Source organism: Physeter macrocephalus, chromosome 18 (genome assembly GCF_002837175.3).
Source record: "Physeter macrocephalus isolate SW-GA chromosome 18, ASM283717v5, whole genome shotgun sequence".
Taxonomy (NCBI): Eukaryota; Metazoa; Chordata; class Mammalia; order Artiodactyla; family Physeteridae; genus Physeter; species Physeter macrocephalus.
In genome coordinates this window covers 47,403,885-47,422,655 of record NC_041231.1, presented here as the reverse complement: position 1 = coordinate 47,422,655, position 18,771 = coordinate 47,403,885, and the positions used below count along the sequence as shown (strand labels likewise).

At 42.5% G+C, this 18,771-nt stretch overlaps 1 protein-coding gene across 1 annotated transcript in view; it reads right to left on the bottom strand.

Moving 5' to 3' along the window:
• Nucleotides 1-18,771, bottom strand: part of MYRIP (myosin VIIA and Rab interacting protein) — a 223,987-nt gene that overhangs the window by 117,152 nt on the left and 88,064 nt on the right. The gene's annotated exons all lie outside the window — the stretch shown is intronic.

Genomic DNA, 18,771 nt, shown 5'->3' with positions numbered 1-18,771 from the left:
CAACAGTGAGAGGCCCGCGTACCACAAAAAAAAAAAAAAAAGAAATCCTTTAGCTTAATTAATGTCTTTTTAAAGGAGCAGGAGATCATTTATGTTAAAATATTAATCCTTACAACAGCCCTGCTGGGAATATGATAAATGCAATCCTGGCCCTTAATATCCCTGGAAACTGAAGCACCAGGGATTTTAAAAGCTTTCAAATCAATGTAGTCAATAAAGATTCTCTGGGTGATGGGCTAATCCTAAACACTGGTGACTCAGAATTGGATAAAAGTTAACCCCCTTCCTCCAAGGAGCTTGTGGATGTTCTGGGCACACAACTGGTCATAGTAATGTAAAACACAACATTGCATGCACTTTTCTCTACACTCTGAGGAGGAAAGGAGAAACCCTAAGAGGCAAGGATCTACCCCAAACACACTGAGTTACCCAGGATACAACTGACCGGAAGTAACCAAGTTATTCTACCTTGGCAAATTTGAGTTGTTTTTTCCTGTTCAAAGATGCACACCCACAAAGAATAACAGAAAATAATTTTTGTTTTCTGTATCCATTTTGTGATTGTGCAGTTCACCCCAGATGAATCTATGATGTATGTGGCAAATATTTTCTTTCATTTTGAACTTGTCTTTTCAACTTTGCTTATGGTGTCTTTCATCATTTAGAAGCATTTAATTTTTCTGTAGTTAAATCAGTCAGTCTTTTCTTCTATGGCTTCTGAGTGTTACATCTTGCTTATTACTCCTCCCACCCTCTACCAACCACTAATCTACTTTCTATTTCTTTGAATTTGCCTATTCTGGACATTTAATATAAATGGAATCATACCATATATGTTTAAGGTTCATCTATGTGACAGCATGTATCAGAATTTCATTCCTTTTTACGGCCAAGTAATAGTCCATTTACAGATGTACCATATTTATTTATCCATTCATCGACTGATAGACATCTGAGTTCTTTCTACTTTTTTGGCTATTTTGAATAATGCTGCTATCGACATTCATGTATAAGTTTTTGTGTGGACGCATCTTTTCAATCCCAGGAGTGGAATTACTGGGACATATGGTAATGCTAAATGTTTAAACTTTTAAGAAACTACCAGAGTGTTTTCCAAATCGCTGCTCCATCTTACATCCCACGAGCAACATATGAGGGTTCTGATTTTTCTGCATACTCACCAACACTTGTTATTGTCTGCCTTTTTTATTATAGCCATCCTAGGGGGTTTGAGGTGGTATCTAATTGTGCTTTTGATTTGCATTTCCCTACTAGCCATTTGTACGTAGTCTTTGGAGAAAAGTCTATTCAAATCTTTTACGCATTTTAAAATTAGAATATTTATCTTTTTCATCATTGTGTTATAAGAGTTCTTTATAATATTCTGGATACAAGTCCCTTATCAGATATATGATTGGCAAATGTTTTCTCTTTCTTATATTAAACCTTATATTTTATTAGTATTTTTAGGTGTTTTTAGTACAAAGAAGGGCTGCACTAGCTCATCCCAGCCTGCTACTAGAATGGGAAATCTACATATGGTTTTATTATCTAATTTTTCACTTAACAACAGCACATCATAAGCATCTTTCCATGAAAATTCCAAGAGTGTTTGCAGCTTTAGCTTTTAGGTCCCCTGAGCTGGCTTACACGGCTGCCAGTATACGCACGGGGCTTACTGCTCTGCACTGCGGTGCCCGATACTCATTTGTTGCTTGAGCATTAGAAGGGGAGACTACATCAGGCCAGCTGATAATTCTACAGGGTAAAATGTTGTATATGTATACTTGGCTGAACAAAATATTTACAGGGAAACAGGACAGAGGTTTTTTTCCTTAAGACATGAAGATGTTGTTATCCAGTCCCTCAGATTTAGAATAGAAGGTGAGCTAAGTTATCAACGGCTCTGACCTCTGTAAACAATATAAGAGCAGCCTCAGCAATTGACCTTCTTCTATTGATATTTCAAAGACACTGAATTAAATAGGATAAAACACCCAGGAAGGAAAGTCTTTAGGGATCAAAAAAAGCTCTGTGAACTCAATGCACAAGATCACTTGAGCTTTATTAAGTTTTTTTTCCTGATACACAGGACTGCAAATGCCAGTGGCATTTAAAAACTCACTGAGAGTCTAATGATAAAACTGTACCAATTCCTCCAAAGTTTGTTCCAAGCAAATAGAGTGTTTTGAATCACAGGCTCAGTGGAGGAATAGAATGCCCTTCTTGTGAACCAACTCTCGCTTCTCAGATTCTACTGCCCTATAGTACATCATGGGAGAGGTCACTGAAGAATTGTATAGGATAACCTATAGTGGCTAACTGCAGAATCAACCAAGAATTATGCAAGACCAGGTACCTGCACTGAAATGTCCTGGGAAGGACCAGGCCCCCAAATGGGTCAGCCGTGTGGGAAAGAGTGATGGGTTTAGAGTCAGTGGCTGGGGTGTAGAGCTGAGCTCAGTCACTTCTCAAAGATCCCTCCAACCTTTCTGAGCCTCTGCCTTCTGAGAGGCAACAGTAATTCCTACTTCACATAGTTGCCAGAGATTTTAAGTGAGCAAAGCAACAACAAGCAAATAGTACTTTTCATTCTGATTAGCAAGAAATCCAGTGGTCTCAGTACCCATAACATTTGATCACACTTGTTTCTATGTCAAGAAAGTTTTGTGATAGTATCTGGGCAAAAAGGCTCAATATGTATTTGTTGCTTGAGCACTGAGTGATAGTGGGTGTGAAGTGGCATCTCATTGTGGTTTTGACTTGCATTTCCCAAATGAGTAATGATGTTGAACACAGTTAGTCTGGTCTTTAGCAATGTCATCTAACATCTGGTTTAGCCTCTTCCCGATACAACACTCTGCAATGGACATATGAAAAGCTTATCAACATTTCATGGTTTCTGGGTCCACTGCAATGCCAGTTCTGATTCTCACCACGTGTTGAGAATGCATGCAGGCTCAGTGGGGCTAGAGTGTCATAAGTTAGCTGTGTCTGCCATAGGTGTAGCAGGGAGAGTGATGGCATATATGTCACTTGTTTGCTATCAAAGAGACAGTAATTCTAGCCCATAGCTATGAGCCACCACTCCATGATCACAGGCACTGTTGTCTAGATTGCCAATTATTCACTCAGTTCACACTCACTGAGTACCTACTATTCCAGGCGCTAGGGATAAAAAGAAAACAGGACATGGTCCCTCCTCTTCATGAAACATGTATTAAAGTGGGGATTCAAATGATTACAAACTAAATACAATTATAAGTTGTAAGGCATTCTATTACAGAATAATCAGGGCACTTAGACTGAGAATGACATGGCAACCTACTTTAGACTGGGTGGTGACAGAAGTCTTCTTTGGGGAGGTGACATTTAAGTTGAGACTACAGGTTGAGAAGGGGCTAGCCCAATAGGAGAAAAAAATAGCATAACAGGCAGAGAGAACAGCAGAGGAGAAGAGCTTAATGTTGGGGAAAGGGGAGGGAAGACAAGACACAGGCCCTGGAAAGGAGTTTGGATCTTATCCTACGTGCAGTGGGAAGTTATTGAGGCCGGTGAGCAGGAACAGAGCAGGATCCAATTTCCATTGTAATAGCACCTGATGTTACATTAAGGCTGACTTCTAGGGGGCCATGTGTGGAAGCCTGGAGAGCAGTGCATTCATCTAAGTAGCTGGCTGAGGTTTGGACCAGGGTAGGAGCAGAGGAGATGGAGAGGAGTAGACAGATGCATGGCACACCTGCTGAAGGATCTGACACGGGGGTGGAGGGAAAGAATGAACCAAGAACCATTCTCAGGTTTACAGCTTTTGTGGGGAGTGAAGCGGTTTATGGAGCAAGGGAAGACTATGATAGTAGAAGCATGTTTTACTGAAAACAGTGAGGCATCTAAAGGGATTTGCCGTGTGGACAATTGATAGGTGTTTGTGCATCTCAGAGGAGGGATCTGGGCCAACTGTGTAAGTTTGGGAATTATCTTCAGACACATCTCCATAAATATAGGAATGGATGAGTCACCCTAGGGAAGAGAGGGCAGCAAGGGGAAAATAAGAGAGCATAGAAACAAGCCAGGGAAACCTCAAATGTTTAAACTCTGGCTGAAACTTGAAGAGGCGAAGCCAGACAAAGAGACTGAGAAAGACACCAAAGGAAGAAGATGTTTCAGAGAGAGAATGGCTGACTGTGTCTGCCGTGAAGGCAGAGAAGTGTCCACTGGATTTGGCAACAGGGAGGTCACAGGTGGCCCTGACAAAAGCAATTTCACTGTGAGGTGGGTAGGGGGAGTGAGGCAGGAGCTACTGCTGTGGACTGCAGGGTGAACAGGAGGTGAGGTAGTGGATCAGTCATGGAATGACTCTGCCAGTAATGTTATAAATGCTAAGAGCAAGGCTCCAGAGGGTGAACCCAATTGATAGGAATAATAATAGTCATAATAATTTTAAAGTATGTTTTGCTTTTAATCTGTCATGGGTAATATCACTCTCTCACTGTGTAATTTCAAGCAGAATCATTTTGCTGCCCCCTGATGGTGTTATCAAAATTCATTCAAGGTTAATAGAGTTCACTGTATCACAGTACAGAAAATAAACAAAGAGTCCCTCTGGATGGTGGAGTTAATAGACACACACCAAATACACTGTGATTACCAGCTCTGAAAGGAAGCAGACCATTTTAAACCAAAACTTTGGACGTTCCCTTTAGCCCCATAAACCAGAGCATCATGTTTCATATGAGCATTGTCTGTAAGGAGTTATGGGAGCTCCATCAACCTGAATTTCTTCAGACAGCTCAATAAACAAATGGATGCTGGGGAGAGGGTGAGGGGCGCTGGCTCTGCTCCTGATGGCTCAAGGGGGTGAGGGTTGGGATGGTGAAAACCTTTCTGTATCTTGAAACATTCTTGCTGGTTACCATCACTATGTAAGAAGAATAATGATATTGAAAAATTTGGGGTCACTAAAGAGAGCCATAGTTTATATTTAACATGTTCAACCTCTAATCTACGAAGGAATTTACCATCACAATTCAGAAAAAAAGGTGCTAAAATGAATGCACATTTACGTAAATCACCTCTATGTAATCCACCGAAGTTTAAGTAAAAAGAACGGAAACAGACAGTAAGCTCCATGTTTCATAAAACGAAGGAATTCCCACAACCTGCCACTTCTAAAATAGACTATGGAAGAAGTTTAGTGATATTTGGGATCTGGAGGGAAGATGGTGAAATCAGACACACATCCATCTTGACCTTGAGCAGAGAGAGGTATCAAAATACAAATGAGGGCACCCTAGGGGCATTATAATTCTTTCCTTGAAAAGAAGAATGGCCAGGTCACCAGAGAAGCTGGGACCTTCACCCTGTGGACTCACATCAATATCACAGTGTATCAGAGTTTCATTACCAGCCCAGGCTGGCCAGGAGCATGTGAAAAAGAAAACCCAAAGGGCATCTAGCCTGCAAAAGGGTTCACACCTCCACAGTGGTAGGCTCGTCAAATCAGATGGGAAATGTCTGGGCGGGACATCCCCAGCTGAAGCTGATTACCATCCCAGCTCACCTTCCAGCATCGTCCCTCTCACCTGCAAACAGCTAGGTCTGCTTTCCCTACTGGGTTTTCACAAAGCAGTTATTCAATCACTACCTTCACAATTCAGGAAAGTAGGGAGGGCAATCATATTTCCCACCTCCTCAAATTAGCCATAGTGCATGAAACAGAGCAGACCCTCCATTGAACAACTATGAATGAATTCACTTAAGCAGTAGCCCAAGAGGAATGGAGATGTGGGGGCTGAGAATAAAAGAGGCTGGCCGAGAATGTTCTAGATACAAAATAAATAACACAAAATAAGGGCTTCCCCTGTGGCGCAGTGGTTGAGAGTCCGCCTGCCGATGCAGGGGACATGGGTTCGTGCCCCGGTCCGGGAGGATCCCACGTGCCGCGGAGCGGCTGGGCCCACGAGCCATGGCCCGTGAGCCTGTGCGTCCGGAGCCTCTGCTCCGCAACGGGAGAGCCCACAGCAGTGAGAGGCCCGCGTACCACAAAAATAAAATAAAATAAAGCAAGCTTTCCTTTCCACCAACCTTGTCTCTTTATTGACTTTTTTAAAAAATTTTATTTATTTTATTTAATTTTTGGCTGCGTTGGGTCCGTGTTGATGTGCGCGGGCTTTCTCTAGTTGCGGCGAGCGGGGGCTACTCTTCATTGTGGTGTGCAGGCTTCTCATCGCGGTGGCTTCTCTTGTTGTGGAGCACGGGCTTCAGTAGTTGCGGCTTGTGGGCTCAGTACTTGTTGTTTGCAGGCTCTAGAGCGCAGGCTCAGTAGTTGTGGCGCACGGGCTTAGTTGCTCCACGGCATGTGGAATCTTCCCGGACCAGGGCTTGAACCAGTGTCCCCTGCATTGGCAGGCGGATTCTTAACCACTGCGCCACCAGGGAAGCCCTTTATTGACTTTTGAGTGGCGAGCACCTAGTCCCACTTTCCATAACAGATTTTTGGCTCCCAACGTGAGGCCGCGCTCTCGCGGTGTCTGGCTCCCCGGGGTTTTCCTGAGTAGAGCCGCCAGCCATGACGACATGCCGGGATGGTTGTGATGAGCCCACTGCTTGTGGCTAGCTGATCCTGAGAGGGGACTTGCGGGGATGTTCCTAGTAGGTGCTGAAACCATTTGTTTTGGGGATTCTCCCTGTTTCTTCCATGCTGGGCACTGACTGCCAGCTTAGGCTTTTTCCTTGGTGGAACAGAAACATGCATCGGAAAGAGCTGATGAGCTCCAAGACTAAGTCTACCTGTGTGCACCTGGGCAAACTTCTCTTTTGAGCATGAAGTGCTATTTGGGCGTTTGAGAGTTGAGGATCATTTGTGAGCACGAGGTGCTATTTGGGCATTTTGCCAGTTGGTTCCGACGTGTGTCTGACGTTGAGGATCCTTTGTGTTGGGGAAATGTTTGTTTGGGACTCCATATCGGTATCATCTTGGAGGATTTGTGACAGTTCTGCCTTTTGGTGTGTGAATGTGTATTCCATTTGTGTGATTGGTATTCTCATTGCCTTTTGTAAAATGGGAGATTCAGGTTCAATTCAGTAAGAAAAATTTTAGTTATGAACCTATGACTAAGAAAAAGATGATTTTTTTTTAACATGGTGTAGCTAACAGTATTCTTCAGAGAAAACTGGTTAAGATGAAACTCTTTTGAAACTCCAAAACTGGTTCTTTTTGCATATACAGTTAGAGAAAGCTAGCTTGATAAAAATACTGTTTTCAGAATTCTGACCCTGGGAGAACAAAAATATGCCTAGGAGAAAGCTTGAAGTTAACTCTTATCATGTCCTTGAAATGCAAACACAGCCCATTCTGCCTGACACTCCAGCCTTGGGTTAATTAGTAGAACTTCAAAAGATATTTGGGTTCATCACTTATTTGCAAAGCAGAAATAGAGACACAGACATAGACAACAAACGTACGGATACCAAGGGGGTAAGGGAGGGTGGGATGAATTGGGAGACTGGGATTGACATATGTACACTACTACGTGTAAAATAGATAACTAATGAGAACCTACTGTATAGCACAGGGAACTCTATTCAATGCTCTGTGGTGACCTAAATGGGAAGGAAATCCAAAAAAGAGGGGATATATGTATACGTATAGCTGATTCACTTTGCTGTACAATAGAAACTAACACAACATTGTAAAACAACTACAATAAAAATTAATTTTAAAAAAGATGTTTGGGTTCATTAAACACGCATCTTGTACCACATTAAAGAGAAACTGTGCTATGAGAAAAATGTATGTTTTTAGAGGTTATGGAATATGTTCTTAAGTTTGCCAATCAGAAAATGCTGATACAACAAACAGTTCAATGACTTGTTTCTTGGTGTTGTTAAGGTCTTTTAAAGGTTAAAAATTGTAATATGTAAAAATGATAAGGGAAGCATTTCAGTGTGTAAAGCAAGTAGGATATGTGTTGTCGGTGAGAGAAGGTATAAAAAAATGAAAATATTTTTGCTGAGGGATAAAAAAAGGATTAATTTTGTCCTAAAGCTGGTTGTTTCTGGATGGGAAAAAAAAAGGAGAAAGAAAGTGATAAAAGTTTGTAAAAAAAAAAAAAAGGAATTTCGAGAAAAGAATTTTGTATGTTGTTAAGATAAAGATTAGATCGAATTTAATTAGATAAATGAATTTTGTTATTAATAGTAAGCTGATGCAAGACTGAGTTTGGTTTTCTCTCTGTTAAGAGAGCAAAGTTTTTCTAAACAAATTAGGATTATTTGGTATGTTAAATTATACAGAAAACATTGTCAAATAATAATGATAAACATTCTTAGGTTATATAAATATCATTAATATAAGTGTTCTAGAAGTTATATGAAGTTTCTAAAATTTGAGTATGTTCTGGCATTATGTTTCAGTCATACTTCTGGTTATAAATTGTCTAGTGAAGTTGTCACAGAGTATAACTTAACTACTTATGATGTGCACTTGCTGGCTTTAAGACTTGCTGGCTTTAAGTCTACTGCTTGAAGCACATGTACAATGTTTGTGTGACAATTGGGTATAATTGATAAAATGTATAGGCTATAAAATGTTTCCCCATCAGCTTACCTCTGTACTGGTTTGTTATGTCTGATTAGTTTTCCCCCAATGTGAATAACTAGGCCAATATATAAACAAAAAGTAGGCCTAGCACCAAGGGACATGAATAGACCCAGAGCTGGCAACTGAGCTACTCTGGCAATGTTGGAAAAATACATTGATTATCAGTGCTCTCATGGAAAGATTTGCTATTAAAAAGGGAAAATGGTGGAAGAAATTTTCCCATATTGAGGTATGGGGAAGTCATCCTGGCTTATACATGATTAAATTAAACTTTAGGCTAACCAAAACAGCCTATTTTTGGCCTATTAAACATATATTGTACATCCGCTTTAACCACTAAGGAAAAAAAACACATTCAGAGAATAATACAAGGATGCATTTTGATTATTATCCTCATTTTAATATGTCTGCTAATTTTCAAATGTTTGTCCAAGTACTATGACAAAGTAATCAAAGAGAGAGGTAGTGTTTTCACAATACAAAATATTGATGCTAACCGTGTAACTCGAGATTACTTACAACTCTACGTCCATTCCCCAAATTAGGCAGGACTATGCCCCACTTCAGCAGGAAGTAGCCACAGCAGTTGTTGCCCCATTCCCTCAAAGATTTGGGGAAAATTGGAACAGAAATGAAACAAAAACCAAGGTCCCCTGCCAAGTTTATGATTAACCTCTCTATCCAAAACTCCCTTTCTGGTTCTGTACCTGTCCCTCCTCAAGATTGAGGAATATCAAAGAAAAGGTGGGTTTGAAATGGAGCGGGACCCTATGGTCCTTCCCACACATGTTTTCCACCTGCCTTTTGTCTATGGAAAAACTTTAGCCAAAGAATAAGTTTAATCAGAGAAGTGATAAAATGCAGAAGCAAAGGAAAGCCGTCAAGCAAGACTCAATAATAACAGTTTTGTCATTAAGCAAAGTCAAGGACATTTAGTTCCTCCTCAAGGGCTATAGATAATATTCAAAGCCATATCCTTTGAGCTGTTTTATAGATACTGAAAACTCCACCAGGTGGAAGATGTTAACTACACGATGACCAGACTGTAGCCGTGACATAAGCTGCCACATGAGTCCGCACCCCCCACCCCTTTGCCAGCCTCTGAAATAAAGCAAACTTTTCTTTCCACCAGCTGTGCCTCTTTATTGGCTTTTGAGCGGTAAGCAGCCAAACCCACTTTCAGTAACAGTATGTATATATTTTAATATTTTGAAGCCAGCGGTAGGTTCACCTGAGCTGACCAGGGTCACTGACCACTGTATGCTGGGCAGATTCACAAGAAAGCTTCTGCTGCTGCTGTTTACACTGGACAGAGGAGCATAACTAAAGTTGTGAGACAAACTGGAAATAGGGTGACCATGTATAACTACCAATCCATGTGTCTCTAGATCCCCATCATATTATGAAATATGTATGAAAAAATATATATAAAGTAAACTGGATATTAACATTGTTACAAGACCACATCTATAAGTCCTGATTTCAAATAATTTTGCTCATTAATATGGCTTCATTTCATTATTTAACTCATGGGATTTATAAGTAAATAGTTATACATTTGAATGTGAAGTAAATTTATGGAAATAAAAAAGTGCTTTTATATCTTTACATACTAGGAACTGGCCTGAGGTTTTATTTTTCAGATGGTTCCTTCACTTAGATTAAAAGTCACTGAATGAGGATGCCTTGAGGCTGTAGCTTTTGAGCTTTCTCATTTTATGTATTTAATTTTTTTTTCTTTTTTCTTTTTTTTTTTTTTTTTTTGCCTAAAAGAGCTTCTAAAGTTGAAGTGGGGATTGTTTATCTTCCATATGCCCCAGGATTTCTACTTTCCTGCTTCTAATTCTGTCAGTAAAGGTTGGTTCATGAAACCATTAAACAAAAAAGGGAAAGAACTCAGGACAGAAACAGCATCCGCCTTCAGCAGCTGCAGTGCTTTGCCTCGCCTGGGTGTAATCACAAGGCAGGTGTCTGGGTCCACACAGGAAGCTTGGGCAAACACGGTGGGAAGTGACACTGTCCCTGTGAGAAGAGGGATAAGCTCAAAGCCTGGCTCTGATCTTGGTGCTATGTTAAGGTCAGATGTGTGTTAATTTTCTTCCATACTCAGGCAGCCTAAGACACTGAACCCAGAAGGAAAACCCAGTCCATGATTGATGCCTGGTTATTGCAGAGGAGGAAAGACAGAGGGAGGGGAGGGAAGATACCCATTCTTCTCTCCTTCCTCATTGACAGAACACTGAGTTTGAGCTGAGCCATTGCCTCCCAGAATCAAAACCAGACTTCCCAGCACCCCTTGCAGCTACATGCAGCCATGTGACTAAGTTCTGGCCCATGAGATAAAAGTGGAAGGGAGGTGTGTTACATAGGGTGCTTAGAGGGAGCTCACTCTGCCAGAAGGGGCTCCCTTTTGTCTTTCTGCTTTTCTTCCCCCATCTCATTCTGTGTTCATGATGGCATGAGCTCTAGCTGCTAACCTGATCTATGATTTGACCTTGGGAATCGGTGTGGATCAAAAACAAAGGCTCTTGGTTCCTCAATGATGTGGGGGAGCTGCCACACTAGTTCTGAACCCACCCCCTGAATTTCTTCTGTATGAAAGATAAATAAATTCTATCCTGTTTCAGCACTGTTTATCTATTGTTATTTTGGGTTTTTCTCTTGTACACCGATAGACCTAATTCTGAGAAAGGAGAGCAGGGCAAGTGTCAAATAGAGTGAGAGCAAAGTAAGGATGGGAAGGGGAGGCTGAGTGATGAGGCAGAGTGGCAGGGTTCTGAGCAAGATGGAATGGAAAGGAAAGCAGGATGACACAAGCAGTCCATAACGAAGATCATTTATCCCAAAAGTGGTGGCAGGGCCAGGGGAGGGATGTCAACTTGAAGCTGCCACACTGAGCTGGCGAACCAATGCAAAGCACAGCATTGTATATAGAAACACCCTAAACCCACCACAGAGTGGGCTGGGTGTGAGGATGGTCTAAAACTGACCCAGTTGTAGGGCAACTTTCTTTGCAAGGGCTTCTGATGTCTCCTAGCTCACTGGCTCACTAGGGGCTGCTCTGTCCTTCTCTTGGAACCATGGGAAGCACAGAGGCCTGTCTATCAGGAGCCCTCATTTCACAGGACTGTGAGGTCTATAACTGGTCACTGCTACTTGTCCCCTCTGTGACTCCCTCCTTCTAGAATTTCTGGGGAGGCCCAGCGTTCCTCTGCCCTTTCTCCTCCCCTCCAGGCACTGGATGCCAGAGGAAGCTCTGCTGTCACCTTGGTGGCCACTTCCCAAGGCCAGCTTTCCATGAGTTCCTGGTGGCCAAATGCCTCACGTCTTGGCACTGCTCTTTCTCCTTGGCCTTGCTGTTCAGCAGAATTCCCAGAAATCTCCCGGCTCTGTGCTTCAAAACAGCCAGTACTGCCCCATTCCCACTGGCCTTTCCCTGCCTGTATATATAGCTCCCCTGATTGGCTTGCCTTTGAATGGCTAGCCATCTTCCTAGGACTCTCTGATGTGTATAAAATTGATGACTGATAAGAACCTGCAGTACAAACAAACAAAAAAAATTAATACTAAATTTTCTTTGGGTTATTTGTATGGAAATATGTTAATATAAATGTTTCAGACATTAAAAAAAAACAAAGAAACAAAAACATGTCTTGATGTTGCTGTCAAAGTATTTTTTAGAACATCTGAATCACTAGCCTTTGGGTAACGCAGATTACCTTTGGTAATGTGGGTGGGCTTCATCCAGTTAGATTTTTAAAAATTTTTATTATAGGGCTTCCCTGGTGGCGCAGTGGTTGAGAGTCCGCCTGCCGATGCAGGGGACGCGGGTTCGTGCCCCGGTCCGGGGGGATCCCACATGCCGCGGAGCGGCTGGGCCCGTGAGCCACGGCCGCTGAGCCTGCGCGTCTGGAGTCTGTGCTCCGCAGCGGGAGAGGCCACAGCAGCGAGAGGCCCGCGTACCGCAAAAAAATAAAAAAAAAATTTTTATTATATATTGGAGTATAGTTGATTTACAATGTTGTGTTAGTTTCAGGTGTACAGCAAAGTGATTCAGTTATATGTAGACATTTATCTATGATTTTTCAGATTCTTCTCCCATATAGGTTATTACATAGTATTGAGTAAAGTTCCCTGTGCTATACAGTAGGTCCTTGTTGATTATCTATTTTATATATAGTAGTATGTATATGTTAATCAGTTGGATATTTAACAAAAAGACTGGCCTCCCCCAGAGGAGAGGGAATTCTGCCAGCAGACTGCCTTTGGACTTGAGCTGCAACTCTGGGTCTCCAGCCTGCCAGCCCACCCTGCAGATTTTCGATTTACCAAGCCCCTACAATTATGTGAGTCTCTTCCTTAAAATCTCTCTTTCTCCACAGACACACACACACACACACACACACACACACACACACACCCCTACTGGTCCTCTTCCTCTGGAGGACCCTGACTACTCCATCCTGTCATGGGCAAGGAGTTACATTAGGTTACCTACATACCTTACCAGCATGTGCAGAAGGAGGAACTGAGGTTCACATAGGTTGAACGACCGTCTCTCATCTCAGAGCCAGTGAGGGATTGAGAGAGGGTTTTAACCCAGGTCGTGAGCACTGAAGGGGAGAGGACATCTGGGCTAGGCTGGGAGCATCCCTGTGCCTTTGCTTCTCTATCCTTTTCCTCCCACGACTTCCTCATTGGATCCCCTATTTTAAAAATGACCCTCTGTGCATGTTTTTGTTGTTGTTGTTGTTGTTGTTTTTGCGGTACGCGGGCCTCTCACTGCTGCGGACTCTCCCGTTGCGGAGCACAGGCTCCGGACGCGCAGGCTCAGCGGCCATGGCCCACGGGCCCAGCCGCTCCGCGGCACGCGGGATCCTCCCGGACCGGGGCACGAACCCGCGCTCCCTGCATCGGCAGGCGGACTCTCAACCACTGCGCCACCAGGGAAGCCCTGTGCATGTTTTTTTTAAACATATTTAAACAAATGCAGAATCAGAGGACAGCCTGCTCAGTAGCTCATAGAAGAACACTGGCTGGCCGAGGCCTCAGCGCTATTATCTCAAGATGAATTGTCCCTTGACAACTGATCAGGTCTATTTTGAAACTGCTTCCTCCATGGCTGGATGCATTGGCTTGAAACAAAATTCTGCCAAAAACAGAGGTTGGCTCTGTCTCCAAGTGACCCTGAAGACTAAACCAATATGAGTTACTTCTCCGAAGCAAAGAGATTTTCCTGAAGCATGTGCTGAGGCCATCACATAGATGCAGAGGAGAAACTGGCCCTCACATCAATATGCCCCCACTCCATTTGGCGATGTAAGGGAAACCACCATGGTGATTTTCCACTTAACCCTGCAGCTATCTTCGTGACTTGAATAGTACCCACGGTGAGTGCAGATGCTAGACAGTGCATGCCGCAAATATACAATGTTCTGGAGCTATACTGTTAGTCTTCATAATGATGGGATAGCATGATTAATGTTTAACATGAAAACTTCTAGGAGGGGTGGGTGCTCAATCACAGATTCCTCAGGTGAGTCCATGGATGTCATCTCATGGAGACCTCAGATTTAACACACTTTAGATTGTTGATCTGTCCCTGCAAAGCTGCTCCTTCCCCAAGCTTGCCGGGCTCAGTGAATGTCCTCTCCATCCACTCAACTGCTAAAGCCACAGGACATCTTCTTGGTCTTGGCTTTCCTTATGTAGCAGAGTCAACCCAGGTTCTACACTTTCTAGATCCTAAATAGAAAATATCTGGCATCCATCTACTTGTCTCCATCTTTGCCGTCACCTCCCCCCCACCCCCAGTCCAGCCCAGTCTCATCTCCCCTGGGACCAGGGCAATGGCATCTTTCTAAACTGAAGACACTTCTTCGTCTTCCCGGATCTCCATCTCTAAACTACAGCAAAGGAAGACCTTTAAAAAATGAAAATCTGATTGGGTCACCCACCTGCTTAACATACGTTCACAGATTTCAGTTTTTCTCAAGATATAATAGGAGCCCACATGGCCTGTGAGCCTCCAAACACACCTCCTCCCCTGATGCTCTAACCACACCGCCTCTTCAGTTTCTTGCTATTCTTTGAAAATGCCATGTTCTTGCCTTTTCTGAGGCTTTTCCATAACATCTCTCTTCTTGAAACCTCCTCTTGCCAATATTCACTCAGCCTAAGTCCATTCACTCTCCGCCACTTCACCATGAAAGGCCTTCCCTCATCCTTCAGAGTAAACTAAGTCTCGCTGTGATTCTCTCTCATAGCACTTAAGTTTTCTCCTTGACAAACATTTCACAATTTCTAATTATAAATGTGTGTATGTGCATTATATTTATATTTTAGTATATTTTGTTTAATGTCTGTTTCGCCACTATAGACTCAATTACAAAGGAGATTTGCAAAGTATTACACATACTGTGTTGCAAAATATAATCAAGATACTCAGCAGATGAGCACGACATGTGTCCAACACCACTGGCATACTCAAACCTGGGCCATTAGCTGTGAGGAGCCACAATGCTATGATCCCATCACGAAATATTTCATTTTGATGCCCATGAAGTCAAATCACATTGTTTCAAATCACCTGCCTATGAAGCCTATTTTCTATGTTTTAATACTCTCATCTGTATCACTTTGAAAACCATGATTGTTCTAGCTTATTAATTTCATGCATCTGCTTTGACATTGGAGCCATGAACAAAGAGAGGGTGTATTGGCCAACGAAGCCAGAGAATGAACATAATTAATTAAAGAAATAACACCTGATGGTAAAATGAGTTCTGAGACACAAACAAGTGTTATTTCATGCATTGAACAAATATTGACCTGATACTGGCTTTCTCATAGCACTGTGTCAGGTACTATGGGTCACAGAGGTGGATTAATAAGACAGGAGCCTGCAACATATGGGAGCAGATGAACACGGAACTCCCAAAACAAGGGGGATTAGGAAGAAGCAGGATATGGATGACCCGGCATGAGCCCAACACAGGGTGGGCCAGATTCCATGGCCTGCAGTGGAACTCTGACCCTATAGCACAGACCACGTTCATCCTGTCCCAGCATCATGGCAGAGGGTGGAAACCCGTCCTGGACATTGCAGATTTCTTTCTGACAAGGCTTCTGTGGCTCGAAGTTCTATCAAATATATAGTCTCTAACATTTTGCTGGTTCCTTTGACTAGTGTAAGACCCTCAGGTAAAGGTTAAAAAGTATAATACTTTTAAGAGTTTGGAAGAGAAGACATCAAGGTGGTACAGCAGAAAGTTTAGGAACTCAGAGCCAGAAATGCCTGCACTGACATCCACTGAATTGAAACATGTTCATGGACACCTAAGGGGTTTCAAGAAGTAGGGCTCTAGAAGAGCTATATACTCTCTGAAGTTGTCTGAAGTTTTTGCATAGTAAAAAAAATTGTCCAAAAGGAAGGATGGCAGATGGGAATAGTAGGAATTTCATAAACATCACAGTCAGACTTGGGCTGCATCAGCTGTGCAGCACTTACCTGGCCCTGGGCAAATTATTCATGTACACACCCCTCCAAGCTTAGTTTTCAGGTCAGAAAAACAATATGAATTATACCATGTGGCCAGAGGTGTGAGCTTTTCAGAAACAGAAATAGGAATACAATAATCCCAATACTAAATGAGTGCGGTCCTCACCTGGTTGGGGAGGCATCTTCATTCACATCAGGGTGTGCCAAAAGATGTGAGGAGAAAGAGTATATAGAGCTAGCCACAAAAGTATAGACTCTCCAAAAATTGTTGGAATGGAGAACAGTGCACTTTTCTGGGAAGCCAGACCATTGCCTTCTCTTTACTCTACCATGCTTTATCCACAGCGATCATTGTAAGTCAGTGCGTTAAATTTCCAATGCCTCAAGCAGACCAATTTCTTAACTCTGGTCTCCAGCTCTAAAGTTGTTCTGAATCAGCGAACTCCTGAGCCAAAAGATTCAACCCACGTACAAGCAGGTCTTCAGTGTGCCCATCATCTCTGGGGATCCCCCAAAAGGGTCTCATTCATAAGCCTATTTTCTTTCTCTGCTCCCACTGTCACCTGGAGATGTCCTCTCTCTGTAAAGTTCTTGAAGATGCCTCACGGTCTGCCACTCAGAGAGAGGTCACCAATTCCCACACAGAGCAAGACAAACATGCTGGTACAGGTTGCTGCCTTATTTCACCCTAATGGGTTGTTCTCAACTGTTACCTTCATCATTGTTTCTTTCTCACCTTCTCTGCCTTGTTCCAGTTTGTCATCCTCTTCCTGATTCTACTCTTCCTGCACATTCTTTAGCTTCCAAATGCCATTTACCTGCCTGAAGTGACTATGTATCAGTTAAGATTCATGTCAGTAAGCCACTTGGATGACTTACATGGATTAATTGGAAAACTGAGGTGACATTTTATCAGCTAGTAAATGCTAGAGTTTAGTTTCATGGTGCTATTGAAAGAAATTACCTATCAACATATATACGCATGTAGATTTAGATATTTCTTTTAATAGTTTATGGCTATTGATTGACTTTAATATATGACCTGGAGTGGCTTTAATCTCCCTCTACCTTCTGCTCACCTGGTCTCAGCTCTGCCTGTTGCCAAGCATATTCTTATGTCCCTGAGGCAGGAGGGTGGGGCTTCTGTTGTGTTTGCTTGTGGGTCTTTATCGTGGTAGGATAATAATGGAGTCCAGTTTCAAAATCATTTCCTTAAAATGAAGTTTAAAATGGGGCAGAGGGGACTGCTCTACACCATAAGTCAACCACCCTTGCACTCTCATGCCTCAAGTTCTCAACTAGTCCTTTTGTCAACACTGATCAAATGCCTTTAATGTACTTTGCCTCATGCATAAGAATAAGATACCACTTGTACCCTTGAGGAGGGACTGACACACTAGCCACAAACTGCAGTACCTCCTAGAGGATGTAGTACTGAGCCCCCAGCAGTGTGTTCTCTGTGAGCTCTGAAGACCTGGCATCATCTTGCATGGGGCTTCCGAAGGCAAAAACCTAGCATTCTCCCTGGCTCTTCTCTGCCTCTCATCCATGATGTCCAGTCAGTCACCATGACCTATTGGATCTACCCTGAAATACCTCTTGAATCTGCTCATTTCTCTCCATTGCCACTGCTACCAGGCTAGTCCAAGCCACCATGTCTTATTGCAGTCACCTCTTTTCTGGTCTATCCCAGTTCTGCTGCCTGTCCAGTCACAGGGAGAGCCAGGATGATCTTTCAGAAATGCCGATATGATAAGTCACTCCCAGGCTTAAAACCTTGTGATGTCTGGCCTTCTCACTCCTCTAATCCCAGCACCTAGCCCAGAGCCTGACACACAAAGGTGCTCAGTGGTGTTTGTTGAATGACTGACTGAAGGAATTCGGTTGTAGTTATTATGTGGTTATTCTCTGACTCTGAAAGTGTAAGAACTCAGTGGTTCCTACCATTTCTTTATGAGACAAAACCCAATGAGAACAGCAAAATAACCCCCACTCTGCATGGATAATATCACTGGTAGCTGCAATTTCCAGTGGGAGAAACTTGAGTGAGAAGAATATCTTTCCATATGGGCTTATGCCAAGTTATTATTTATTTATGGAACTGTCTCCAAAAGTTTCCACATCCTTTACCATTTAAGAAACCATGTCTGAAGGCCTCTGCCCATCACTTTCTCATTGTGAGCCTACAGGCAGCCACTTACACAATTTTTGCCAAAAGTGTATATCAACGTTATTACTATTAACTTAAAATTTTTCTTTTAATCATCTCACCTACAAAATCTTAGATATCATCATTTTGACTAATTCTAAGCATTTACATCCATGAAATATTGGACTAGTTATGTTTGTTAAATTTTCTTCTAATACACATTAAAACAAAAACATAACTATTAATATAAAAAATGTTTAGTCCTGCACCACCTACATTCATCTGGTCTACCAGCCATGGTCCACATGCTGCACTTTGGGAAATGCTCCTACAAGAAATTTATGAAAAATATGACTGAATTGCAGAAGCTTCTAATGTCTCCCAGTTATTCAGATCCAGGGTAGGAGAAAGGAGGACGTAACCTGCCATGTTTCTATTCTCAGAGCATCGTTAGGAAAAATGAACAAGCGTGTATAAGGTCCATCTGGAAAACCTTGCAGGAGACCCATCATCACAGCTGTG